Below are 27,888 nucleotides of genomic sequence, written 5' to 3'. Positions count from 1 at the left end.
TTGTAACACCCTAAGGTAATTTCCTCAAATTTTAATTAATTTATTTGGGCTCGAATAAATTTTCCAGGGTTTTCTCTAAATTATCTCGTATTTAAAGTAATTTATAACACAAGGAAATAAAATTTATCATAGGGTTAAAGTGGTTGTGCATTCATGCCGCAGCATTGTTTTATTTGTGTTGAGCGTGTAGATTTGAATTCAAATTGTATTTGAAATCAAATGGTTTTGTTTGAATGGGTAGAGTAAAGAAAAAAAAAGAAAAAAGAAAGGGAAAAGAAAGCAGCCCAACCCCAAACCCTTGGCCCAGCCCAATTCCCCTTTTTCCCTCTCCTCTCCCTCACCCGCGGGCTCTCTCTCTCCCTCTCTTCTTTCCTGGCCCACTTCCTCCCTCGGGCCCTCCTCTTTTCTCTCCTCCTCTCCCCGCACGGCCCAGCAGCCGGCCCGTTTCTTTTCCTCAGCGCCAGCCCGAGCGCCCCTCCCTTCCTCTTCTCTCTCTGCCAGGCCGGCCCCACCGGTCAGACGCTCCTTCTACCAGCGCCCGATCCCCCCTCTCCTCTGTTTTTCCCCCGCCGGCCGGCCGCTTGGCCGCTGGCCGTGGCCCCTCCCCTTCGCGCCTCTGGGCCCTTTCCCGAGCCGCGCGCCGAACCGTTCTCCCACCCGGATCCTTCTAGAAACCTGGCCGCGATCGGATTAGATCGAGCCGTAACGGGACCGCGGGGAGCTCGGGGTCCGTTGTGACCCGCACGCCGAGGCCGCCCTTCTTCCCCTTTCTTAGACCCGGCCGTTTCCCCGCGTTCTCCCTCAGCCACGCCTCTTCCCCCCACTCCTGTTTCCCGAGACCCTACGCCACCGCACCGCCTTCGGATTTGAGCCGCCGCCGCCTCGAGCCTCTGCGCTACTGCGATTCGTCCCCGGCGCCTCGATCCCCGGCCTCCAACTGCCGTTGCAGTACCCCGGAGTGGTAAGGAAGCAGCTGTGCCCCTTTTCTTCTCCTATTCCCCGCTGTTAGCGCACTTTCTCCGTGCCGCCATGAACCCGAGCCGCATCCGCCGTGGAGAGCCCCTACCCGAACCCTAAATCGCCTTCTTGATCGACTAGAGGTGTTCACCAGGTGGCGCGCTAGCTCCCAGGCCTAATCCCGTTCCAAATGGAGCCCTGAGGGCCGAGTTTGCCCAGCTCCGGCGAGCCTCCGCCGCGGGAGCCGAGCTCCGGTGGTCGGCGCCGCCGTCCCGAGCGCCCATCTGCCCGAGCCGTAGGATGCGGGGCGAGCGGACGAGATTAGATCGAGCCGAAGTAGATCGGAGCCGCCGGATCGCGATCCAACGATCTGGATTAGAAGATACCGGTTCACCCTTGCTTGAATCTGAGCCGTCCGTTCCTAATTCGGCGCGTGAGATTTGATTTCCATCATGATAGGCCCTGGCGCGTTAGATCCCGATCGGACGGACGAAAACCGCGCGTACCCCTTCGTTTAGCAGATCTAATCTGAGCCGCCCGAGGAGGATCCAACGATTCAGAACAGAAGGTACCGCTTCAGCCCGCTTCTTTTGCTAAAGAACCCCCGGGTTTTCTAGGAATCAACCCGCGGTCCGCGTGTAGTTCAAAAGAAATTACGGATAAGTCCTGTTTTATGCTTTTAGGCCCCTGGCTTCTCTGGAATTTGAACCCGCAGTCCAGTCTAAAGTTTTTAGCGCGCTAGCCCCTGTGTCTAGCCTTTAATTACGTTTTAGTCCTCGGTTTTTGTTCAGAAGCCCCTGGAAGTCCTGTTTTTCTTACAATTAGGTCCCTGGATCCTGTTTTAAGCGCAGTTTTCACGTTTTAGCTCCGTTTTAAGCGTTCTTTATGTCCACGCGATCGTGGTAACGCGTAGATTAGTTCTAGGCTAGTTTCATGTGCTGTTCTGTTGTATTGGTGTACTGTTTTCTTATAGTTTGTTCTTGCTATGCATGTGTGTATGTGTGGGCTATGTTTGATGATCGTGAGTAGACGCGGAGCCTTTGGAGCAGTACCAGGAGAAGCCGTCTTCCGAGCAGTTCGAGCAGCAGCCGGGAGAGTACGAGGAAGGCAAGTATAACATGAACTTCCTATCACTTTTAAATACAATTTCATACTGCATTTAAATTCTGTATGCCTATAAGGATTTCCTAGCCACTTTATATCCTATATATATATCCTTTGGGTTGCATTGTGGTTAGTTGTGTTAGGTTGTTGCGCTATAACACACTTGGTCCTTTTTAATTAATATGATTAATGGTCTTATGCAACTTAATTCTGGAGCCAACCCTCTGTGCTGTGTGCTTGAGTGGTTTGTGCGTCCTTAAAAGATGTTTTTGTTAGAAACATGGTTTAGGGGGCCAGCACGGTGCTTAGTGCTTGGTTGGCCACTCTCCATAAGGACCGGTTCATAGAGCGACAACCTGGGACAACCGCGCAACCACAAGACTGGAATGGGATGGTCTTGACTTACTAATTAGGTTGTGTTGGTTTGGGAGTAACTTACCTGCGTGGGCAAGAGGGGTGGTAAGCTTCAATGGTCCCTGCACCTCCGGCTTGGTCTGTGCTGTGTGTCTTGTACCCCGGAGGTGGGCCCCATCGTCGCTGATCCAGAATCCTTAGCGGTTACACCTTACCAATGTGATCCTTTGTAACGGTCTCGTAGTGTGCTTGCTAGCCATCTCACCTAAGGAAGTGTGATGAACAACTAGCGTAGCTCACGACTTGTGGGTAAAGTTGTGCAACCTCTCGAGAGTGTGAAACTGATATATCAGCTGTGCTCACAGTCATGAGCGGCCCAGATCCTCCGTCTGATTAGTGGGGTTATCAACCTTTGACGAGGGCGATTCCCCGGGTGGTTTTGGTTTGGGTGGTTCTCAGTAGTTCTTAATTAATATTGATTAATTTATTATGCAATTGGGTTTACGGTAATTCATCCACTTGTAGTAATTAGCTTTAATAAAATATGCCAAGACTAAAAGCTAATGCAGTTGAGTCAGCTAACCTTAGAGCCTCATGCTCGTGTTATACTTGTTGAGTACTAGTTTTGTACTCACACTTGCCTCTCTACTCTTCTGTTCTCTTTCGGATATCTTCGACTGCTGCTCAGTGCCCGGCAACGTGGAGGACTACGTCAGCGGCTTCGACGACTTCTAGGTGTTTGTCTCCCAATCGACGTCCCTGTGGCGCCCAGCTCTTCATGTATCTCTTTTACGCTTCCGCAACTCTTGAACCGATTCTTGATTCGGTTGTAATAAATAGTTCATTTATTGATTTATCTACGATTTATATTCATGTTATTCGTGACATGTGTTGTGATATCTTGATAATCTGTTGTATATATGCGTGACTTGATCCTGGCGCATATATGATTGCTCGATTTATGTTCTTATAAATCGGGTGTGACAGATTGGTATCAGAGCCATGTCGACTGTAGGACGAAGCCTAGGTAGAATTGGTCGAGTTTAGGACTTCTTTTCTCTTGCTTGCCTCCGCAAATCCTCAACCATCACGTTTCTGCTTCTATTCCTTGAGTCTTAAACCCTTGATTTGCTATTTCTCCTGTCTTTTCTGAGAAACAGCTTGAACTTTCCATAGACGTTGGCCTGAGTTGCCTAATCATGTAATTTATAAGTTTAGGTTGTCCCGATAAAATACACGCTAGAACGAGGGTGTTAGTCGAGTAGTGTGGAAACTCGACTAAGTTGTGAATGTTGAATGTTTGTTATTGTGCAAATGCTTGATTTGGATTTTTGGTTGATTGCATAGGCTAGTAGTTAAACTTGTTCATGCAAATCGACCTAACCCAACTTGAACTAAATAATAAAAATTTGAGTTAGATCGTTGGGGGTAAAACCTATATTCCTTTCTCTCTGATATATCCTTCCGAAGTTTCATTTCCGCAGCTGCACGATATCTTATTCTCATAAATTTCGTTTGTTGCAATCAGATGGTGAACACCAGGCGCACCGGTTCCGGTTCTGACCAGCAGGAGCAGAACAACCAGGGTACTGGTCAGCCGCTACCGATGCCGCCACCACTGACCCCGGAGCAGTTCTTCCAGCTCCAGATGCAGATGATGGCTACCCTGAACAACACCGTTCAGGCTCTGCAGCAGATCCATGCTCAGCCACCGCCTCCTCCGCCGCCTCAGCCCCGTGACAGGCGTGCGGACTTCCTGAGAGGTCATCCTCCGACCTTCTCTCACGCCACGGACCCACTCCAGGCGGACGACTGGCTTCGCTCGGTGGAGCGCCAGTTGGTTGTTGCGCAGTGCGACGACCGGGAGCGAGTCCTGTACGCAGCAGGGCAGCTGCGAGGCTCCGCTCTCGACTGGTGGGAGTCCTACCCAGCTCGGGATCGTGAGGCTCTCACGTGGGACCAGTTCCGTGAGCGTTTCAGGAACCATCACATTCCTGAGGGCATTATGAAGATGAAGCAGAAGGAGTTCCGTGCCCTTAAGCAGGTAAAAATTTAAGGGAATCTTCTACAATTTCTTTTGAGCTTGATCTATCCTTGACTTCTTTCGTAGACCTAACCAATTGAGCGGTTTCCATCCTTGTTATCTGTGTACGTTATTTCAGGGATCTATGACGGTGACGGAGTACCGTGACCGCTTCCTCCAGCTTGCCCGCTACGCCCCTGCGGATGTCGCTCGTGATAGCGACAAGCAGGAGTACTTCAAGGAGGGACTGGATGATCACATCCAGTATGCGCTGCTAAACCACCGCTTCGACAACTTCAACCAGCTGGTTGATGCGGCCCTCAACACCGAGCGCAAGCGCCGGGAGCTTGAGGACAAGAAAAGGAAGATGGCTCCATCCTCTTCGGGCAGCAACACTCGTCCCCGCTATCAGCATCCACCACAGCAGCAGCAACAGCAGAGGCCGCCCCAGTAGTACCAGCAGCGGCAGCAGTTTCCACCTCGTCCTCAGCAGCAGCAGCAGGCGGGACCGGGTCAGAGGCTTCCGGCGCCTCCGGCTCCACCAGCTCAGAGGCAGGGAGCGCCCACTCCTTCTCCTGGGCAGCAGGCCGCGGCATTTCCTCGAGTGTGCTTCCACTGCGGCGAGCCAGGGCACTACGCCAACGTCTGCCCTCGGAAGGCGCAGGCAGGACAGCAGGGCCGTGCAGCACAGCCCAAGGCCCCAGCTCAGGGCAGGGTGAACCACGTGACGGCCGAGTCAGCGGCCGAGGCTCCCAACGTGGTTATTGGTACGTTCATGGTTAATGCCCATCCTGCTACAGTGCTTTTTGATACTGGTGCTACACATTCTTTCATCACGCAGTCTTTTGTTGAGCATCATGGCATTCCTACTAGCACATTAAAGAGGTGCATGATAGTATCTTCACCGGGAGGGCAGTTGAGGTCTCATGTCTTCTGTCCCAGAGTCAGTGTGACCATAAGGGGGGTAGATTTCAGTGCAAATCTGATGGTGCTAGACACCAAGGGTATTGATGTGATCCTCGGGATGGAGACTCTTGCTAAGTGGGGAGTCCGGATAGATTGTGCTCAGAGGACGGTTCTTCTGTCGGCACCGGATGGTCAGGAGGTTACTGTTGGAGCTACGGAGCCTTCTGGATTTCTTCATCAGATGGAGGCTAGACCCACGGATGGTATTCGCATGGTGTCTGAATTCCCGGATGTCTTTCCGGATGATTTGCCAGGTATGCCGCCTGATCGCGACATTGAGTTTTCTATTGATCTCTTGCCTGGCACAGCTCCTATTGCTAAGAGGCCCTATCGTATGGCTCCTGTCGAGCATGAGGAGGTTAAGAAGACTGTCGATGAGTTGCTAGCTAAGGGTTATATCCGTCGCAGTTTCTCTCCTTGGGCTTTTCCTGTATTGCTTGTAGAGAAGAAGGATGGTGCGAAGAGGATGTGCGTCGATTATCGGGATCTGAATGCAGTCACTATCAAGAACAAGCATCCACTGCCCCGTATTGAGGATCTCTTTGATCAGCTTCAGGGTGCTTGTGTATTCTCGAAGATTGATCTGCGTTCGGGTTATCATCAGCTGAAGATTCGTCCTGAGGATATTCAGAAGACGGCATTCACCTGCAAGTATGGGTTATACGAGTATACGGTCATGTCCTTCGGCTTGACTAATGCTCCGGCTTTCTTCATGCATCTGATGAACAAGGTTTTCATGGATTATCTGGACACCTTCGTGGTGATATTTATTGATGATATCCTAATATATTCCAAGTCAGAAGCGGAGCATGAGAAGCATCTGAGGCTTGTGTTGCAGAGGCTCAGAGAGCACAAGCTGTATGCCAAGCTCAGCAAGTGCGAGTTCTGGATTGATGAGGTCCCGTTCCTCGGTCATGTTATCTCCAAGGGAGGTATTGCTGTGGACCCTGGAAAGGTGAAGGATGTGCTCGACTGGGTTGTACCGCAGACGGTGAAGGAAGTCCGCTCTTTTCTGGGCTTAGCAGGCTATTATCGGAGGTTCATCGAGAATTTCTCCAGGATTGCGAAGCCTTTGACTTCCTTGCTAGAGAAGAGTGTGGATTTCTCTTGGACTGATGAGCGTCAGAAGGCCTTCGAGGAGCTGAAGAAGAAGTTGACTACGGCGCCAGTCCTTACTCTGCCAGACCAGAGCAAGAGGTTCACAGTGTATTGTGATGCTTCGAGAGATGGTCTTGGTTGCGTCCTGATGCAGGAAGGCAGAGTGATAGCTTATGCTTCGCGGCAGTTACGCCGGCACGAGCTGAATTATCCCACTCATGATCTGGAGTTAGCCGCAGTTGTGCATGCTCTGAAGATATGGAGGCATTACTTGTTTGGGCAGAGGTGTGATATTTACACCGATCACAAGAGCCTCAAGTATATTTTCACTCAGAGTGAGCTGAATATGCGGCAGAGAAGATGGCTAGAGTTGGTCAAGGATTATGACCTGGAGATTCACTATCATCCGGGCAAGGCCAATGTTGTAGCAGATGCTCTGAGCAGGAAGAGCTATGTTAACATGGCCGTGGCTTTTCAGATGCCTCAGGAGTTATGCGAGGAGTTTGAGCAGTTGAGTCTGGGTTTCTTGCATCATACCTCGGGTACATCGTTTGAGGCAGAACCCACTCTAGAGGCTGAGATCAGGCAGCATCAGAAGGAGGATCAGAAGCTGCAGGAGATTCGTGAGTTGCTCAAGATTGGCAAGGCTCCACATTTCAGAGAGGATGATCAGGGTACCTTGTGGTACAAGGGCCGGATATGTGTGCCGGATGTTGCAGATCTTAGGAAGCTGATCTTGAGTGAGGCTCATGATACGGCATATTCCATTCATCCAGGCAGCACGAAGATGTATTACGATCTGAAGGAACGATTCTGGTGGTATGGAATGAAGCGTTCCGTTGCGGAGTACGTGGCTATCTGCGACACTTGTCAGCGTGTCAAGGCAGAGCATCAGAGGCCAGCCGGGTTATTGCAGCCGTTGAAGATTCCAGAGTGGAAATGGGAAGAAATCACTATGGACTTCATCGTTGGCTTGCCTCGTACTCAGAAAGGGTACAACTCCATATGGGTAGTAGTGGATCGGTTGACGAAGGTTGCTCATTTCATTCCGGTGAACACTACTTACTCCGGTGCTAGACTCGCAGAGTTGTACATCTCCAGGATTGTCTGTCTGCATGGTGTTCCTAAGAAGATTATATCTGACCGAGGATCTCAGTTCACTTCACGGTTCTGGGAGCAGTTGCATGATTCGTTGGATACGAAGCTGCGCTTCAGTACTGCTTATCATCCTCAGACAGATGGGCAGACAGAGAGAACCAACCAAGTGTTGGAGGATATGCTTCGAGCCTGTGCTATTCAGTATGGTACCAGCTGGGATAAATGCCTGCCGTATGCAGAGTTTTCTTATAACAACAGCTATCAAGCCAGTCTGAAGAAGTCCCCGTTCGAGGCTCTGTATGGTCGGAAATGCAGGACTCCGTTGTATTGGGATCAGATTGGTGAGAGGCAGGTGTTTGGTCCGGATATTGTTGAGGAGGCCGAACAGTTGGTACAGCAGGTGCGAGAGAACCTGAGGGTCGCTCAGACTCGTCAGAAGAGCTATGCGGATGTGCGTCGTCGAGATTTGACCTTTGCAGTGGGTGATCATGTATATCTGAAGGTCTCGCCGATGAGAGGAATCCGCAGGTTTAATGTACGAGGGAAGCTAGCCCCTCGATACATTGGTCCGTTCAAGGTGTTGGAACGGAAAGGTGAGGTGGCATATCGTTTGGAGTTGCCTCCGAATCTCTCGGGGGTGCACGATGTGTTTCACGTGTCTCAGCTGAAGAAGTGCTTGAGGGTGCCAGAAGAACAAGCACCAATAGAAGGGTTGGATGTGCAGGAGGATCTGACCTATGTTGAGCATCCGGTAAAGATTCTGGAGACATCTGAGAGAGTTACTAGAAACAAGAAGATCAAGATGTGCCGTGTTCAGTGGAGTCATCACACGGAGGATGAGGCTACTTGGGAGCGAGAAGATGAGCTGAGGAATACATATCCCGATCTCTTTGCTAGCTAGCCTATCCGAATCTCGGGACGAGATTCCTGTAAGGGGGGTAGGTTTGTAACACCCTAAGGTAATTTCCTCAAATTTTAATTAATTTATTTGGGCTCGAATAAATTTTCCAGGGTTTTCTCTAAATTATCTCGTATTTAAAGTAATTTATAACACAAGGAAATAAATTTATCATAGGGTTAAAGTGGTTGTGCATTCATGCCGCAGCATTGTTTTATTTGTGTTGAGCGTGTAGATTTGAATTCAAATTGTATTTGAAATCAAATGGTTTTGTTTGAATGGGTAGAGTAAAGAAAAAAAAAGAAAAAAGAAAGGGAAAAGAAAGCAGCCCAACCCCAAACCCTTGGCCCAGCCCAATTCCCCTTTTTCCCTCTCCTCTCCCTCACCCGCGGGCTCTCTCTCTCCCTCTCTTCTTTCCTGGCCCACTTCCTCCCTCGGGCCCTCCTCTTTTCTCTCCTCCTCTCCCCGCACGGCCCAGCAGCCGGCCCGTTTCTTTTCCTCAGCGCCAGCCCGAGCGCCCCTCCCTTCCTCTTCTCTCTCTGCCAGGCCGGCCCCACCGGTCAGACGCTCCTTCTACCCGCGCCCGATCCCCCCTCTCCTCTGTTTTTCCCCCGCCGGCCGGCCGCTTGGCCGCTGGCCGTGGCCCCTCCCCTCCGCGCCTCTGGGCCCTTTCCCGAGCCGCGCGCCGAACCGTTCTCCCACCCGGATCCTTCTAGAAACCTGGCCGCGATCGGATTAGATCGAGCCGTAACGGGACCGCGGGGAGCTCGGGGTCCGTTGTGACCCGCACGCCGAGGCCGCCCTTCTTCCCCTTTCTTAGACCCGGCCGTTTCCCCGCGTTCTCCCTCAGCCACGCCTCTTCCCCCCACTCCTGTTTCCCGAGACCCTACGCCACCGCACCGCCTTCGGATTTGAGCCGCCGCCGCCTCGAGCCTCTGCGCTACCGCGATTCGTCCCCGGCGCCTCGATCCCCGGCCTCCAACTGCCGTTGCAGTACCCCGGAGTGGTAAGGAAGCAGCTGTGCCCCTTTTCTTCTCCTATTCCCCGCTGTTAGCGCGCTTTCTCCGTGCCGCCATGAACCCGAGCCGCATCCGCCGTGGAGAGCCCCTACCCGAACCCTAAATCGCCTTCTTGATCGACTAGAGGTGTTCACCAGGTGGCGCGCTTGCTCCCAGGCCTAATCCCGTTCCAAATGGAGCCCTGAGGGCCGAGTTTGCCCAGCTCCGGCGAGCCTCCGCCGCGGGAGCCGAGCTCCGGTGGTCGGCGCCGCCGTCCCGAGCGCCCATCTGCCCGAGCCGTAGGATGCGGGGCGAGCGGACGAGATTAGATCGAGCCGAAGTAGATCGGAGCCGCCGGATCGCGATCCAACGATCTGGATTAGAAGATACCGGTTCACCCTTGCTTGAATCTGAGCCGTCCGTTCCTAATCCGGCGCGTGAGATTTGATTTCCATCATGATAGGCCCTGGCGCGTTAGATCCCGATCGGACGGACGAAAACCGCGCGTACCCCTTCGTTTAGCAGATCTAATCTGAGCCGCCCGAGGAGGATCCAACGATTCAGAACAGAAGGTACCGCTTCAGCCCGCTTCTTTAGCTAAAGAACCCCCGGGTTTTCTAGGAATCAACCCGCGGTCCGCGTGTAGTTCAAAAGAAATTACGGATAAGTCCTGTTTTATGCTTTTAGGCCCCTGGCTTCTCTGGAATTTGAACCCGCAGTCCAGTCTAAAGTTTTTAGCGCGCTAGCCCCTGTGTCTAGCCTTTAATTACGTTTTAGTCCTCGGTTTTTGTTCAGAAGCCCCTGGAAGTCCTGTTTTTCTTACAATTAGGTCCCTGGATCCTGTTTTAAGCGCAGTTTTCACGTTTTAGCTCCGTTTTAAGCGTTCTTTATGTCCACGCGATCGTGGTAACGCGTAGATTAGTTCTAGGCTAGTTTCATGTGCTGTTCTGTTGTATTGGTGTACTGTTTTCTTATAGTTTGTTCTTGCTATGCATGTGTGTATGTGTGGGCTATGTTTGATGATCGTGAGTAGACGCGGAGCCTTTGGAGCAGTACCAGGAGCAGCCGTCTTCCGAGCAGTTCGAGCAGCAGCCGGGAGAGTACGAGGAAGGCAAGTATAACATGAACTTCCTATCACTTTTAAATACAATTTCATACTGCATTTAAATTCTGTATGCCTATAAGGATTTCCTAGCCACTTTATATCCTATATATATATCCTTTGGGTTGCATTGTGGTTAGTTGTGTTAGGTTGCTGCGCTATAACACACTTGGTCCTTTTTAATTAATATGATTAATGGTCTTATGCAACTTAATTCTGGAGCCAACCCTCTGTGCTGTGTGCTTGAGTGGTTTGTGCGTCCTTAAAAGATGTTTTTGTTAGAAACATGGTTTAGGGGGCCAGCACGGTGCTTAGTGCTTGGTTGGCCACTCTCCATAAGGACCGGTTCATAGAGCGACAACCTGGGACAACCGCGCAACCACAAGACTGGAATGGGACGGTCTTGACTTACTAATTAGGTTGTGTTGGTTTGGGAGTAACTTACCTGCGTGGGCAAGAGGGGTGGTAAGCTTCAATGGTCCCTGCTCCTCCGGCTTGGTCTGTGCTGTGTGTCTTGTACCCCCGGAGGTGGGCCCCATCGTCGCTGATCCAGAATCCTTAGCGGTTACACCTTACCAATGTGATCCTTTGTAACGGTCTCGTAGTGTGCTTGCTAGCCATCTCACCTAAGGAAGTGTGATGAACAACTAGCGTAGCTCACGACTTGTGGGTAAAGTTGTGCAACCTCTCGAGAGTGTGAAACTGATATATCAGCTGTGCTCACAGTCATGAGCGGCCCAGATCCTCCGTCTGATTAGTGGGGTTATCAACCTTTGACGAGGGCGATTCCCCGGGTGGTTTTGGTTTGGGTGGTTCTCAGTAGTTCTTAATTAATATTGATTAATTTATTATGCAATTGGGTTTACGGTAATTCATCCACTTGTAGTAATTAGCTTTAATAAAATATGCCAAGACTAAAAGCTAATGCAGTTGAGTCAGCTAACCTTAGAGCCTCATGCTCGTGTTATACTTGTTGAGTACTAGTTTTGTACTCACACTTGCCTCTCTACTCTTCTGTTCTCTTTCGGATATCTTCGACTGCTGCTCAGTGCCCGGCAACGTGGAGGACTACGTCAGCGGCTTCGACGACTTCTAGGCGTTTGTCTCCCAGTCGACGTCCCTGTGGCGCCCAGCTCTTCATGTATCTCTTTTACGCTTCCGCAACTCTTGAACCGATTCTTGATTCGGTTGTAATAAATAGTTCATTTATTGATTTATCTACGATTTATATTCATGTTATTCGTGACATGTGTTGTGATATCTTGATAATCTGTTGTATATATGCGTGACTTGATCCTGGCGCATATATGATTGCTCGATTTATGTTCTTATAAATCGGGTGTGACAGTGCTTCAGAGCCTTCCGGAATTCTTTGTCAGATGGAGGCTAGACCCACGGATGGTATTCGCGTGGTGTCTGAATTCCCGAATGTCTTTCCGGATGATTTGCCACGTATGCTGCCTGATTGCGACATTGAGTTTTCTATTGATCTCTTGCCTGGCACAGCTCCTATTGCTAAGCGGCCCTATCGTATGGCACCCATCGAGCATGAGGAAGTTAAGAAGACTGTCGACGAGTTGCTAGCCAAGGGCTATATCCGTCGTAGTTTCTCTCCTTGGGCTTTTCCTGTATTGCTTGTAGAGAAGAAGGATGGCGCGAAGAGAATGGGCTTTTCAGATGCCTCAGGAGTTATGCGAGGAATTTGAGCAGTTGAGTATGGGTTTCTTGCATCACACCTCGAGTGCATCATTCAAGGCAGAACCCACTCTAGAGGCAGCATCAGAAAGATGATAAGAAGCTGCAGGAGATCCGTGAATTGCTTAAGATTGGCAAGGCACCTCATTTCAGAGAGGATGATCAGGGTACCTTATGGTACAAGGGCCGGATATGTGTGCCAGATGTGAAGGACCTCAGGAAGCTGATCTTGAGTGAGGCTCATGATACGGCATATTCCATTCATTCGGGCAGCACGAAGATGTATTATGATCTCAAGGAACGATTCTGGTGGTATGGAATGAAGCGTTCCGTTGCGGAGTACGTGGCTATCTGTGACACTTGTCAGCGTGTCAAGGTAGAGCATCAGAGACCAGCAGGTCTGTTGCAACCGTTGAAGATTCCAGAGTGGAAATGGGAAGAGATCACTATGGATTTCATTGTGGGATTGCCTCGTACCCAGAAAGGGTACAACTCCATATGGGTAGTAGTGGATCGGTTGACGAAGGTTGCTCACTTCATTCCGGTGAACACTACTTACTCCGACGCTAGACTCGCAGAGTTGTACATCTCCAGGATCGTCTGTCTACATGGTGTTCCGAAGAAGATCATATCTGACCGAGGATCTCAGTTCACTTCACAGTTCTGGGAGCAGTTGCATGATTCGCTGGATACGAAGCTACGCTTCAGTACCGCTTATCATCCTCAGACAGATGGGCAGACAGAGAGAACCAACCAAGTGTTGGAGGATATGCTTCGAGCCTGCGCTATTCAGTATGGTACCAGCTGGGATAAATGCCTGCCGTATGCAAAGTTTTCATACAACAACAGCTATCAGGCCAGTCTGAACAAATCTCCTTTCGAGGCCCTGTATGGTCGAAAGTGCAGGACTCCATTGTATTGGGATCAGATTGGCGAGAGGCAGGTGTTTGGCCCAGATATTGTTGAGGAGGCAGAACAGCTGGTACAGCAGGTGCGCGAGAACCTGAGGGTCGCACAGACTCGTCAGAAGAGCTACGCGGATGTTCGTCGCTGAGATCTGACCTTTGCAGTGGGTGATCATGTGTATCTGAAGGTCTCGCCGATGAGGGGAATTCGTAGGTTTAATGTGAGAGGGAAGCTAGCCCCTCGATACATTGGTCCGTTCAAGGTGTTGGAACGGAAAGGTGAGGTGGCATACCGCTTGGAGTTGCCTCCCAACCTCTCAGGAGTGCACGATGTGTTTCATGTATCCCAGCTGAAGAAGTGCCTGAGAGTGCCGGAAGAGCAAGCACCATTGGAAGGGTTGGAAGTACAGGAAGATCCGACCTACACCGAGCATCCAGTGAAGATTCTGGAGACGTCTGAGAGAGTTACTAGGAACAAGAAGATCAAGATGTGCCGTGTTCAGTGGAGTCATCACACCGAGGAGGAGGCTACCTGGGAGCGAGAGGATGAGCTGAGGAAGACATACCCCAATCTCTTTGCTAGCTAGCCTATCTGAATCTCGGGACGAGATTCCTGTAAGGGGGGTAGGTTTGTAACACCCTAAGGTAAAATATGTGAAATTACCCTTGGGTATATATGTAAAAGTATTTTTATTCATAGGACTTACATAAAATGTGAAAATTTTACTAAGTCTAAAATATCTTCAAAACTGTTGCTCAACTGCAGATGAACCTTAAAGAGAAGTTGTAGAGTTTGAAAAACTATGCACTTTTTCTTTTTGGACCATCTCCATTTGAGCACTGGTTTAAAAGTTGCAAGTTCTTTTCAGTGAGGTCCCTACTTTTCTCTGAAATTGCAAATCAGTCCCCGGCTCAGTTCTTACCCCCTTCTTCTTCCTGGCGCCCCTGCTCTCTCTGCTCTGTTTCTGGCGCCCTGCCGCCGGCACAGTACGTCGGCCTTGGCCGCCGCCGGCCACCTCCTGTTCCTCCCTCGCCACGCGTCGCTTCCCCTCCTTTCACCGCTCAAATCCCCTGCTGCTGGCGCCTTGCCCGCGTGCCACGGCGCCTGCGCGTTGCCAGCGCCGCTCGCCGGCGCCTCTCTTGCTGCCGCTGCAATTCCCGGTTCACCCCCCCCCCCCCGTCGCGGCTCAAGGTCTAAATTCAGCTTGCCTTGACTCCCTCCCTTCACCCCAATTGCCTATAAAAGCACCCCGGACCTCCTCGCGCGCGCACAGACCTTGCCGCCCTCTATTAGCGCCGCCTAGCTCGGTCCGTAGTGGAGCTTCCCCCTCCGCCCTCTTCCTCCCCAAACCGACCGCACCATTAGCTTCCTCGTCCACCACTGCAGCTTCCCAGCCCGGCCTTTCCCTCCCCCGCACGCCGGAGCACCGCCGCCGCCGCACACCTCCGGCCGCCGGCTTAGCCTCCCATGGGCAGCCCTCCACCGGCCGTCTCAAGCCCGCCCAAGACCACCGGTGGGTAGCCTAAAGTCCCCTCGTGCCCTCCCTCCCCTTCCCCCTCACCGCCGGCGACCCCCACGGCTGAAATTTGGCCGGACCCGAGCCCCCATCGCCGGCCATGGCCTCTGGACCTGATTGCAATGCCTGAATTCTTTCCAGGGGGCTACCTGTTAAAGCTAGGGACTAGTTTGTAATGAAGTAGCTGTTATTTCATGTATGAACATGTTCTGTCTTGTAAAATCCATAACAATTCACAGAAAATTTCAAAAATGGCAAAACTAGTTTTGTTAGAAACTAGATTTCAAACTCTATAACTTCTATTAATAAAGTTTAGTTTGAAACAAAATACTTTTACCTCTATTTTAAACCTAAGTTTAAAGGGTAATTTATGCTTAACCTTGATATTTCATGCTTTGTTACTTATGAAGTTTGGCATGAATATTCTATAAGCTCTAAGTAACCTTGTGCAAAGTTCCAAACTCTAATTTGATTTAAACTTAACTTCTCTTAATTTGAACTTTCAAATTTGAAATGTTAACTCAACTTGTTGTATAACCCTTCCTAATTGATATGTATTGTCGCTCTCTAATATGATATTATTTGATGCTTAATGTATAATCAAATTTCTAAAACCTATAATCTTTTATTTAAAGTTTTGAATTTAAATTTTTGTTCATTTCAAATTTAATTTAAATGTCTTAGTTCTTGTTTGCAACAAACCCCACAATATCTTTGTGATTTCTTTGTAAATAGTGTTTTAAACCTAAACTCTCTCCTTATTTTATGAATTCTTGTGTGTTAATTGGATGAGTTATAACATTTGAAATGTGAAACCTTAAATTTAAATGTCACCTTATTTAATTTATTGCATCTCATATAGAATCAACGCTGCTCGACGACGGGGACTACGAACTGGTCTTAGGACAAGACCAAGGCTTTCCAGAAGACCCAACCCAAGTCATCGAGGGACTAACTGAAGCCCTGAACCCGAGTTCGGAAGCCTCTGACACTCCTGCCCCCAACCCCACCCAAGAAGGCAAGCCCCGGACATATCCCACTACTTTATTTACACTACAATCTATACTTATTTATCTATACTATGCATTAAGTTTAGGAGTTGAAATGAAACCCTGGTTGCATGATCTCTTAGGAATCCAATGTATTGAACCCGAGTCCTTATCGCTTAGATGCTCTGCTAAATAGGACCGGTAAAAGTCGGGTGATTTCCTGTCACTCGCGCGATATAGGAGTTGCTTGTTTTCAATTCTGCAATCACCATAAGGATGATGGACAGGGTCATGTGCGGTATCATGACCTGTGGTTTACCCTGTCTGTTTCGATAAAAGCTTTAAGGTCGAAATGTGTGGTAGTGGTGGCTAAGCTTTTGAAAGTACTAGCCACATGCCACGAAATATGGTAAGCGGTAAGCCTAGTACCCGATTGGCCCGGCAAATGGACGCGCTTCCACCACTCGACTTTTATTTTATGTTTACACGCACCGACGTGTGGGAGTACGTTCTGCATGGCAGACAGGAATACGGGTTTTGTAGTCGCGCTACAGACGTATGTCCTGCACGAGTGATGTGCATACGGTCCTGCAGTCGCTTGTGGTGGCCCTGATCCATAACCCGGAATATGAGGGAAACGGTTGCTCGGAACACCCTGTTGGTATTCCAAGCGTGTGTGTTAGGTGTACCTTGCAAGGTTAAATTCGATTCGAATCGTCCGCCTCTCACGAGGATTGAGACTGCTTATCCCTTCTGCTACATCGAGTAAAGGGTGAAATTAATGATGGCATAATCTTGATGGATGATAATCTCTATCTTGCTTGTTTAGTATAGGTGCTTACCTAGAATGGCTAATCAAATTAGAATCTGAAAGCTAAAACTTGAAAATAGTTTATACTCTCTGTTGCTTTTCAGCTGAAAATAAACTCAGAGCCCCATATAATACCTTCATGAGTCTAGTTATGGGCTAAAGTATACCCAAATCCCGGGTAAGCCTTGCTGAGTATTAGAATACTCAGCCTTGCCAATATCTGTTTCAGGTATGACCTTCAAGAATCCCACGGACAACCTTGTGTGGCCAACGTCCGTTCCTTTTGGCTGGTCCGTGGAGTGGGACCCGCCCCCGGCCGGCAGTGACCCTCCGGAGTGACACCAGGCCCTGGGCTAAGCTTGGTGTTCGCCTTCACGACGTGTGTAGTCGCGTAAAACTTTCTCTTCCACTATGGGTTTGGACAAGCTGTGGTGCTTGTCAGTTTAAACATGGTTTGTATAAATTTACTTTTCTTTGAACTCGGTTTGTAATAATGTATGTATGGCTGTAAATTAAAAGTTGATGAGCTATTCTGTGATGTGAACTCGCCTTCGTGCGAGGTAAACCTGCTTCGATCCTGTTGAACCGTGGTTGTATCGGGCGGAGACCCGACAGACCAAAGGATTGTTCCATTTGAAGTGCGTTAAAGCTGATTGCCGTTGTACGGCGATCAATAGCGTACTTGAGCCGGAATAATTCAGGCGGTTCTGCCACAGAATCGAGTTTCAACCTTTCAAGGTAAACCTAACTCACATGCTTGGGACATCCAAGGATCTGTTATCGCCATAATTTGACTGGGCCAAGGGATGGGCCGAGAGCAACATGGGCTGAAGGAAATCATCGTAATGGTCTGCAAATCGGCCTCTGTGCGAACGTGTCAAGGGCCAGGGTGGCCGTGTATCTAAGGATTGTTTAAAAATAGTAAGTTAGAGATTGTGTTGTAATCAGCTAGGGTTAGTTAGAAAAGATCAAGTCTCCGGACTATAAATATGTATCGTGAGATTCAATATCAGAAAAATCAATCATTCACAACAAACTCTCGGCGCATCGCCACCCTTTCCCTAGGGCTTTTTCCAGGTAATCGTCATGCTGCTCCGATCATATTCCGCATGGTCGGAGCAGCGTTGCTTTTATCTGTTTATCATTGTGTTTCTCGTACTGAAACATTTTTGATGGCGAGCAACAGTAGTTATCTTAAACGATTATGATGCTGCATTAGTTTCAAATAGTAAATCCATGTTTTGCTTGCTGTTCGTAATCGTTTAGCTGCTCTTCTACGCAACCTCGGGTGCAAGGGCAGCGCCTTGTTCTGTTATCGCTTAGTAGATCTAATCTGTTATGGTAGTTCTTTGTGTTACAAGAGATTGGTTTAACATCCGTATGATTAGGCCCTTCAAACGGGTTGAATGTTGCGGCTGCATGTTTGGTGCCTTATGGTAATCTGACGAGGGATTGTTCCGGGAATCGACTTGTTAAGTTGGTTTTTAGGCCTCTCTTCGGGTTAACATATTGTTATCTTTCATGTTCGTTAGGCTTAACCATGCGTAGGATGTTCCGGTCATATGGTGAAAGCTTTTACCGTCGCAGATTGGATTAGCTTGGCAATTACAGAACATGCTTTTATTTTCTTATCGGATTCATATAAAGCATTCATATGTTTAGTAGATCCGATCTATTAAATGTAGCAATCGGCTTCTTTCAGCCGATTCTGAAAGGTACCCGAAGGTCTGATCTAGTACAATGATTCCGTCGGCTTCTTTGGCTGATCTGGGGGTCGTTGTCAGAGCCGATCACGGCTCGGACTAATGTTTAATTTGGCTGTGTACACAGGAAAATAGCTGACGAACGGTTTCTACACCTTCCTGATCAGGTATAGGTCAGGTGGCACGCCTAGCACTTCACCAAGCCAGGGCGTGTGCTGGACTTCCGGGCCGTTGACCGAGGGACCGGGACCCACCAGCAGTCCTGGAAGCCTCCCGGCTCCTTGTATTGCCTGTCGCTGCTCGCCGGTGGGTTTTGACCGACAACACATTCTAGCACGCCCGGTGGGACCACATCGACTACTTCATCGACTTCACCGATTACATCGACTACTGCGTCGACTACATCGACTACTCCAGTGACTACTTCGACTACGTCGACTACAATCGGCTGCATCATCTTTGGCTTCGTCGACTTCCATTGTAAAGATGCCGAACGAGAACCCGATTACTTATGAAGAGTTGTCTGAAGAGAATAAGCATAGCTATGACAAAATAAAGGCTGCTTTTGAGGCCGATCTCCTTGGCTTGTTTGAGAGAACCCGTCATCACGGCATCAGGTGGAAGGGGTTTTCATCTGAAGGGGCACTCGATGAAGTGGATCTGTCTACCCCTACGGAAGAACGTACGCGGGCTCTCCGTCAGGAGGTCAATTACATGGTGGCTCACTCATTACATCGGCATTCTGAGAGTTTGGTGAACACCCTCGAGCGCGTCGCGGTGCGCGTGGTGCAAGAAATTATGAAACACCAGTACTCTCCAATAGGACCTGCTTTAGGGAGTCACAAAGGGGAGTTGCCTTCTCAATCCAGACCGCCAGTGCCTTTCGCATTTGCCACCCCAGAACAATAGAATTCTCCGGCATATGTCATATACAAGGTAGGAGGTGACCCTGCTGATCACCAATTCTTCAGTGAACCACCCAAGGAGGTACCACATGGATATGTTTGTGCGTATATACCAGATGGTGGTAACCCGCCGCAACCCACGCAGAGAGCAACTGGAGGAATATATGCAGTCGATGCCGACAAACAGGCATGGCTGGCTACCTACGCAACAGGGCCGAGTCATGAAGGTGCGCACTCGGCCCCAGGAGTTCATACAGTGGATCAGATTAGTGCCATCTTGAGGGATCAATTTGGCATTCTCCCAAGAAGGCGAGCGATCGGCTACACCAAGCCGTATCCAAGTGACTACGACTTGATTCCTCTGCCGCCCAAGTATCGGCTACCTGAGTTTACCAAATTTAGTGGAGCAGAAGGATCCAGCTCCATAGAACACGTAAGCCGATATCTAGCGCAGTTGGGGATGATTTCGGTGTCGGATCCATTGCGAGTAAGGTTCTTCTCGCAGTCTCTTACAGGCTCGGCTTTTGGATGGTACACGTCATTGGGCCCTGATTCTATCCGCACCTGGAAGCAGCTAGAAGAACAATTCCATGTACAATATCATTCGGAAGCTGCAGAAGCTGGGATTGCTGATTTGGCACAGGTCCGCCAGAAAGCGAGGAGAAACAGTGGCGGAGTACATCCAGCGTTTCAGGGAAGTTAAGAATCGATGCTACTCGATTCGAATTTCAGAGAAGGAGGCAGTTGAATTAGCGACTTTGGGATTGGTAAAACCGATCAGAGATCTGGTTTTCCAGCTGGAGTTCAACTCTTTGGCTCATCTGGTGCAGAAAATAACAATATATGAGCAACATCACCCGGAATTATACCAAGACAAGTACAAACATCAAGTAATAATGGTTGACGCTGAAGACTCCGAGGACTCTGAGGATGACCAAGAGATCGCAGCTGTGGAATGGGCACGGGGGGCAAAGCCTGTGCCCTGCAAGTGGGTAAAACAACAGGGCCCTCTCAAAGGTTTTGATTTTGATGTAAGCAAAGTTGAATAGATATTCAACTTACTCTTGAAGGAAAAACAGTTGAAATTCCCTGAAGGTTTCAAGATCCCAACAGCCCAGGAGCTCCAGGGGAGGTCATACTGCAAGTGGCATAATTCTTTCCCCACGGTACCAATGACTGCAAGGAACTTCGGCGACACATACAATCGGCCATTGAACAAGGCCGATTAATTTTGGGACAGTACACCATGAAGGTCGATACTCAACCGTTCCCAAACGTATATATGTTGGAAGGGTACGACCGAGCAACGCGTCGTCAGAGACTTAATTGGATTTTATTTCGGAAAACTAGATGAGAGGATATTATTCAAATTAAATCTATATTTAATTTTAAAAAATAGGAATTATGGCACAACAACACTACTAAATGATAGCTTAGGGTTTTAGAAGACTAACGCAAAAAGAACCGATCAAAACGGATCTAAAACGCGGAAACTACGCATAAAACAAGGCTGCAAGGACCTATTCGCAATTAACTATAGACTTCAAGGGTTAGGTGAAAAGAAATACAAGACACAGAAAATAGTGCTTGCAAAATAGGAAAAGATTAGGGTTAGATCTGAAAAATTCCATGGTGGGGCTGGATTGAAAAGATGGAAAAGATCTAGGGGGTTTTCTGCAATTTTCGCTAGACACAAAAATTTACACGATAATTACAGAATCTTCCAGGGACCTAATCGCAAAACCTTCACAGCACAGCTCCAATGGCGGTGGCGGGTACTATTGCTCAAATTCATGTTGATTTTGGGCACGGGAGATCGCGGGAAGCGGGGCAAATGAAAGAGGACGACAAGAGGATTCCATTCCATACCTAACTTACCACGGAGACGCATCGTGGTGATTGAATTTTGCGAAGGAAAATCACCATGGCTGTTCTGCTCCTGTGTTCTGGGCAGCTGGCGCCTCTGTTGTGGTGGCGCTAGTTCTGGGGCATAGGGGCGACGCAGGAAGAGGCGAGGCGCAGGAGGAGGGTGCTGCAGGCCTGGTGGCGCGCGGGTACAGGGGCTTAGGCGCGGGGTCAAGGCATGGAGGATGAGACGCACAGGCGACAGCTTCTATTTTGTCCGGTTCACGTGTTCATGGTGGCGGTGCTCTGCTCCTGGTTTCCTGGGCACTCGGCAGGGAGGCCTGGGGCGGTGGCAGCAGGAGGGAACACAGGGGGGCTGGGCGACGGCGGCGCACAGGGGCGGAGGCGCAGGGCCGTTCTTCATGCGCGGTAGGGGGTGCAGATGCGGGGGAAGGCGATGGCTTGCAGGGAACAATGTAGAGGTTAGGGCCGGCTGCATGGGCAGTAGAAACGCGATGCACAGGGTCTCAGGTAGGTTTTATATGGGTGCAGGGGCTAGGGCACAAGGGGAAGGCGGTGCGCAGAAGAAGCAGATTGGAACGGGGGCTTGACTCGCGGATTTTTATAGAGTGAAACGTCCTGGCTTGCGTGATAGATACGCCCAGGAAAAAGGGACTGTCGTGCAGCACCTGGACTCGATCGAGCCTGGATGGAGGGGGTGCGGGGTCGAGGATTTAGCGAGCAGGGGACCGATGCGAGGCCAAGGGATTCGGTTATGGGCCGAAACCGGATTGGGTGAGGGCTGAACACGAAAACGAGCTGACTGTGCTAGTTGAACGTGAACGAGCTGTTGGAGAACGTGAATTATAACAGAGAGAAATCAGGCCGAGTCGCTGGATCTGATGGTGAAGACGAGCCACGTGGCGTCATTTTCAAGCATGACCTGATCGAGGAGAATGGTTAGAGGATCGGGAGCTCGATGGAACCTCTTAAAGATTCGGAGAGACAAGATTAAAAGGATGTACAACAAGATACGGCTCGGTCCGACTACGATGAGAATCAAAATAGAAATATTTTCCAGAACATATTTTTAAGTTTAAAATAAATCTAGAAAAGTCCAGATAAATATTTCAAACCAAGAAAAATATATCTGGAAGAATCCCAAAATTTCCGAGGAAACTCGGGAGGTAATTTGGGTCACGAGGATTCCAAATAAAATATTTGGGACTCATGAAAAAGAATTTTAGAGCTTTCCAAGTAAAAATGGATCTAGCTCTCGGATAAATAAAATAATTGCCAGAAAAATCTTTAAAATTCTCGAAAAATCCTATTGATAGATGAACATATTGTAAGAGATAGTCACATCCTAAAATTAAATATTTTAGGGTGTGACACAATAGCAATTTTCCCCTAGTGGACAATCTGCCAAACACACTCTTCTTGGCACAGATGATGGAATCCGTAGCACTAATGCTGGTGTTCGGCACTATAGAGAAGAAGAGACGAGTGAGAGAGGTAGTAGGAGAAGATCAGGGGGGTAAATTGGTCCATTAACTTGATCCGTCAAATCAAAAAGAAAAGGAGAGAAATTGAGGAAAGGAGAAGAAATCCACCAAATCGAAAGAATTTGCAGGTGGAGGGTTATATTTCAAAAGGCTTGCGAATTGAGGGTTAAAAGACGCGTGCGAATTTAGTGTCAAATATCGAAATTTCTTAGATGAATGAACCCTGTTGTCTGCTACGCTTGTTTGTGTAGGTGCGTTTTCTGATTCTTTAAACTTTTTCCAATCCAACCACAGATGGAGTTCTAAAATGTTGTAGAAATTTCTTGGTCCATGAGAATGCCATTATCTATTGTTGCTCCTCAAATTGTCACTAATCCATGACTTGGGGAAGTAGTGTAGCAATCAATCATATAGATTATTTATCCATACTGGTAGATAAAGAGACGAGGCATTTGGTTGCGTTGTCCCATGGAGTGAGCGAGACAACCCAACAAATTAAATGCCCTGCAGGCTAGCATGCATAGATCAGGCCTTGTTGATGCCGCACTGCGCCAGCGCATGCATGAGGCAGCTGCGGGTGGGCAGCAGGACGGACTTGGACACCATCCTCTTGACGCAGTCCACCGCCTTGGCCCCGAGGTCCTTGGGCAGCAGGTCGCGGATGTTCTTGGGGAGGTCCGGGAAGATGTCACCCATGGAGAAGAGCTGCTCGCCAACAGCGAGTAGTGGATCAGCTGGTGCTGCTGCTGGTGCGGCCAGGGCAGACGACGACGACGACGGACCCGCCGCCCCCACCAGGGCCTGCTCTTGCCCGCCGCCGGTGGCAGCTGGTGCCAAGAGGGGAGAGGTGGCAGCAGGCACGAGCACGGGAGGCTCCACCAGCGGCGCTGCCGCATGCTCCTGCCCACCGCCAGGACACGCGAGCAGAGCGAGGACGAGCATGGCCGCCGCCGCCATGAGATTCTTGCTGGATGCCATCGTCGTCGATCCGCGGAGCACTCTAGCTTCTCTTGTTTCTCTAGAACACGATCAGGTAGGTACCAGTTGTCTTCTTCTCTCCATGTCATTTCCCGAGGCTGCTCTATTTATAACACTAGCTGAGCTGGCACGCTTTGCTCTCCACTCCAAGGCATGCAATGGAGTATGTAATTGAATGGATGGAAGGATGGCTCATGTTGTACTCTCCTCGAAAATCATTAGAGTTTGGTATTCCGGTCATAGTTTAATTTGGTCACCATTACATCATCGATCATTAATCTGGACGTCTGCCCGGCCCCTCTCTGGTCCATGCATGCATGGCGTAAGCGGCAGATGCTTAGGACGCGTGGACTGTTCTCTACGACGGCCGTATCATGGCATGCCATTGCCACCGCCATGTGATGAATGAAGCAGGTTAGGCGGCGAGCCGAGTGGTCGAGGCCTCCATCGGCCAGTGAGTTAGCAAAGCTCTTGTCAAGTCTATCTCATGGCCAAACCCGACGCTACTAGTAGTCCTCCTGTTGTGTCATCATGGCCTGGAATTAATCTACAGCTGCCAACTACTCCTCTCAGCTCGAATTGATACCTGCTACGTCTGTTCTTGTTTTGATTTCCCCACTTGGATCTTAGCTTCTTCTCTCCTTTCGATAAATGAACGCATCCAGATGGAGGACGCATAGCATCTGATCAGTAGATCAGGGAGCTGCACGTTCTTCAACCTGCTGCTCTTAAAAGCCACCTTTGATGGAACGCTGCTTGAAATCATTAACGATGCTTCAGCAGCAGACAGGCTCTGCAGCTCTGAGCTCATCATTATTTCTGCCGATTATGCGTCTTGAATAAGAGATTTCTGCCGAGTATGTTTCTCTCCAAGCATTAGTTATGATGATCTGCCATAAACCTAATACATATATACGCACCTAAACTAAATATATTGTGCTCCAAATACTTATCCGAAGACCAAGTGACATGTCAAGTTTGCGCTTTTGCAATAGCAATTTTCCCCTAGTGGACAATTTACCAAACACACTCTTCTTGGCACAGATGATGGAATCCGTAGCACTATTGCTGGTGTTCAGCACTATAGAGAAGAAGAGACGAGTGAGAGAGGTAGCAGGAGAAGATCAGGGGGGTAAATTGGTCCATTAACTTGATCCGTCAAATGAAATCGAAAAGAAAAGGAGAGAACTTGAGGAAAGGAGAAGAAATCCCCCAAATCGAAAGAATTTGCAGGTGGAGGGTTATATTTCAAAAGGCTTGCGAATTGAGGGTTAAAAGACGTGAAGCGTGCGAATTTAGTGTCAAATATCGAAATTTCTTAGATGAATGAACCCTGTTGTCTACTGCGCCTATTTTTGTAGGTGCGTTTTCTGATTCTTTAAACTTTTTCCAATGCAACCACAGATGGAGTTCTAAAATGTTGCAGAAATTTCTTGGTCCATGAGAATGCCATTATCTATTGTTGCTCCTCAAATTGTCACTAATCCATGACTTGGGGAAGTAGTGTAGCAATCAATCATATAGATTATTTATCCATACTGGTAGATAAAGAGACGAGGCATTTGGTTGCGTTGTCCCATGGAGTGAGCGAGACAACCCAACAAATTAAATGCCCTGCAGGCTAGCATGCATAGATCAGGCCTTGTTGATGCCGCACTGCGCCAGCGCGTGCATGAGGCAGCTGCGGGTGGGCAGCAGGACGGACTTGGACACCATCCTCTTGACGCAGTCCACCGCCTTGGCCCCGAGGTCCTTGGGCAGCAGGTCGCGGATGTTCTTGGGGAGGTCCGTGAAGATGTCACCCATGGAGAAGAGCTGCTCGCCAACAGCGAGTAGTGGATCAGCTGGTGCTGCTGCTGGTGCGGCCAGGGCAGACGACGACGACGACGGACACGCCACCCCCACCAGGGCCTGCTCTTGCCCGCCGCCGGTGGCAGCTGGTGCCAAGAGGGGAGTGGTGGCAGCAGCCACGAGCACGGGAGGCTCCGCCAGCGCCGCCGCCGCATGCTCCTGCCCACCGCCAGGACACGCGAGCAGAGCGAGGACGAGCATGGCCGCCGCCGCCGTGAGATTCTTGCTGGATGCCATCATCGTCGATCCGCGGAGCACTCTAGCTTCTCTTGTTTCTCTAGAACACGTTCAGGTAGGTACCAGTTGTCTTCTTCTCTCCATGTCATTTCCCGAGGCTGCTCTATTTATAGCTCTAGCTGAGCTGGCACGCTGTGCTCTCCACTCCAAGGCATGCAATGGAGTATGTAATTGGGTGGATGGAAGGATGGCTCATGTTGTACTCTCCTCGAAAATCATTAGAGTTTGGCATTCCGGTCATAGTTTAATTTGGTCACCATTACATCATCGATCATTAATCTGGACGTCAGCCCGGCCCCTCTCTGGTCCATGCATGCATGGCGTAAGCGGCAGATGCTTAGGACCGTGGACTGTTCTCTACGACGGCCATATCATGGCATGCCATTGCCACCGCCATGTGATGAATGAAGCAGGTTAGGCGGCGAGCCGAGTGGTCGAGGCCTCCATCGGCCAGTGAGTTAGCAAAGCACTTGTCAAGTCTATCTCATGGCCAAACCCGACGCTACTAGTAGTCCTCCTGTTGTGTCATCATGGCCTGGAATTAATCTACAGCTGCCAACTACTCCTCTCAGCTCGAATTGATACCTGCTACTTCTGTTCTTGTTTTGATTTCCCCACTTGGATCTTAGCTTCTTCTCTCCTTTCGATAAATGAACGCATCCAGAGGGAGGACGCATAGCATCTGATCAGTAGATCAGGGAGCTGCATGTTTTCAACCTGCTGCTCTTAAAAGCCACCTTTGATGGAAGCTGCTTGAAATCATTAACGATGCTTCAGCAGCAGACAGGCTCTGCAGCTCCGAGCTCATCATTATTTCTGCCGATTATGCATCTTGAATAAGAATTTCTGCCGAGTATGTTTCTCTCCAAGCATTAGTTATGATGATCTGCCATAAACCTAATACATATATACGCACCTAAACTAAATATATTGTGCTCCAAATACTTATCCGAAGACCAAGTGACATGTCAAGTTTGCGCTTTTGCAATAGCAATTTTCCCCTAGTGGACAATTTGCCAAACACACTCTTCTTGGCACAGATGATGGAATCCGTAGCACAATTGCTGGTGTTCAGCACTATAGAGAAGAAGAGACGAGTGAGAGAGGTAGCAGGAGAAGATAGGGGGGTAAATTGGTCCATTAACTTGATCCGTCAAATGAAATCGAAAAGAAAAGGAGAGAACTTGAGGAAAGGAGAAGAAATCCCCCAAATCGAAAGAATTTGCAGGTGGAGGGTTATATTTCAAAAGGCTTGCGAATTGAGGGTTAAAAGATGTGAAGCGTGCGAATTTAGTGTCAAATATCGAAATTTCTTAGATGAATGAACCCTGTTGTCTACTGCGCCTATTTTTGTAGGTGCGTTTTCTGATTCTTTAAACTTTTTCCAATGCAACACAGATGGAGTTCTAAAATGTTGCAGAAATTTCTTGGTCCATGAGAATGCCATTATCTATTGTTGCTCCTCAAATTGTCACTAATCCATGACTTGGGGAAGTAGTGTAGCAATCAATCATATAGATTATTTATCCATACTGGTAGATAAAGAGACGAGGCATTTGGTTGCATTGTCCCATGGAGTGAGCGAGACAACCCAACAAATTAAATGCCCTGCAGGCTAGCATGCATAGATCAGGCCTTGTTGATGCCGCACTGCGCCAGCGCGTGCATGAGGCAGCTGCGGGTGGGCAGCAGGACGGACTTGGACACCATCCTCTTGATGCAGTCCACCGCCTTGGCCCCGAGGTCCTTGGGCAGCAGGTCGCGGATGTTCTTGGGGAGGTCCGGGAAGATGTCACCCATGGAGAAGAGCTGCTCGCCAACAGCGAGTAGTGGATCAGCTGGTGCTGCTGCTGGTGCGGCCAGGGCAGACGACGACGACGACGGACACGCCGCCCCCACCAGGGCCTGCTCTTGCCCGCCGCCGGTGGCAGCTGGTGCCAAGAGGGGAGTGGTGGCAGCAGCCACGAGCACGGGAGGCTCCGCCAGCGCCGCCGCCGCATGCTCCTGCCCACCGCCAGGACACGCGAGCAGAGCGAGGACGAGCATGGCCGCCGCCGCCGTGAGATTCTTGCTGGATGCCATCATCGTCGATCCGCGGAGCCTCTAGCTTCTCTTGTTTCTCTAGAACACGATCAGGTGCTACCATTGTCTTCTTCTCTCCATGTCATCCCCGAGGCTGCTCTATTTATAGCTCTAGCTGAGCTGGCACGCAGTGCTCTCCACTCCAAGGCATGCAATGGAGTATGTAATTGGGTGGATGGAAGGATGGCTCATGTTGAACTCTCCTCGAAAATCATTAGAGTTTGGCATTCCGGTAATAGTTTAATTTGGTCACCATTCATCATCGAT

This window comes from Panicum hallii, chromosome 4 (genome assembly GCF_002211085.1).
Source record: "Panicum hallii strain FIL2 chromosome 4, PHallii_v3.1, whole genome shotgun sequence".
Classification (NCBI taxonomy): domain Eukaryota; kingdom Viridiplantae; phylum Streptophyta; class Magnoliopsida; order Poales; family Poaceae; genus Panicum; species Panicum hallii.
This window is presented reverse-complemented; position numbering follows the sequence as displayed.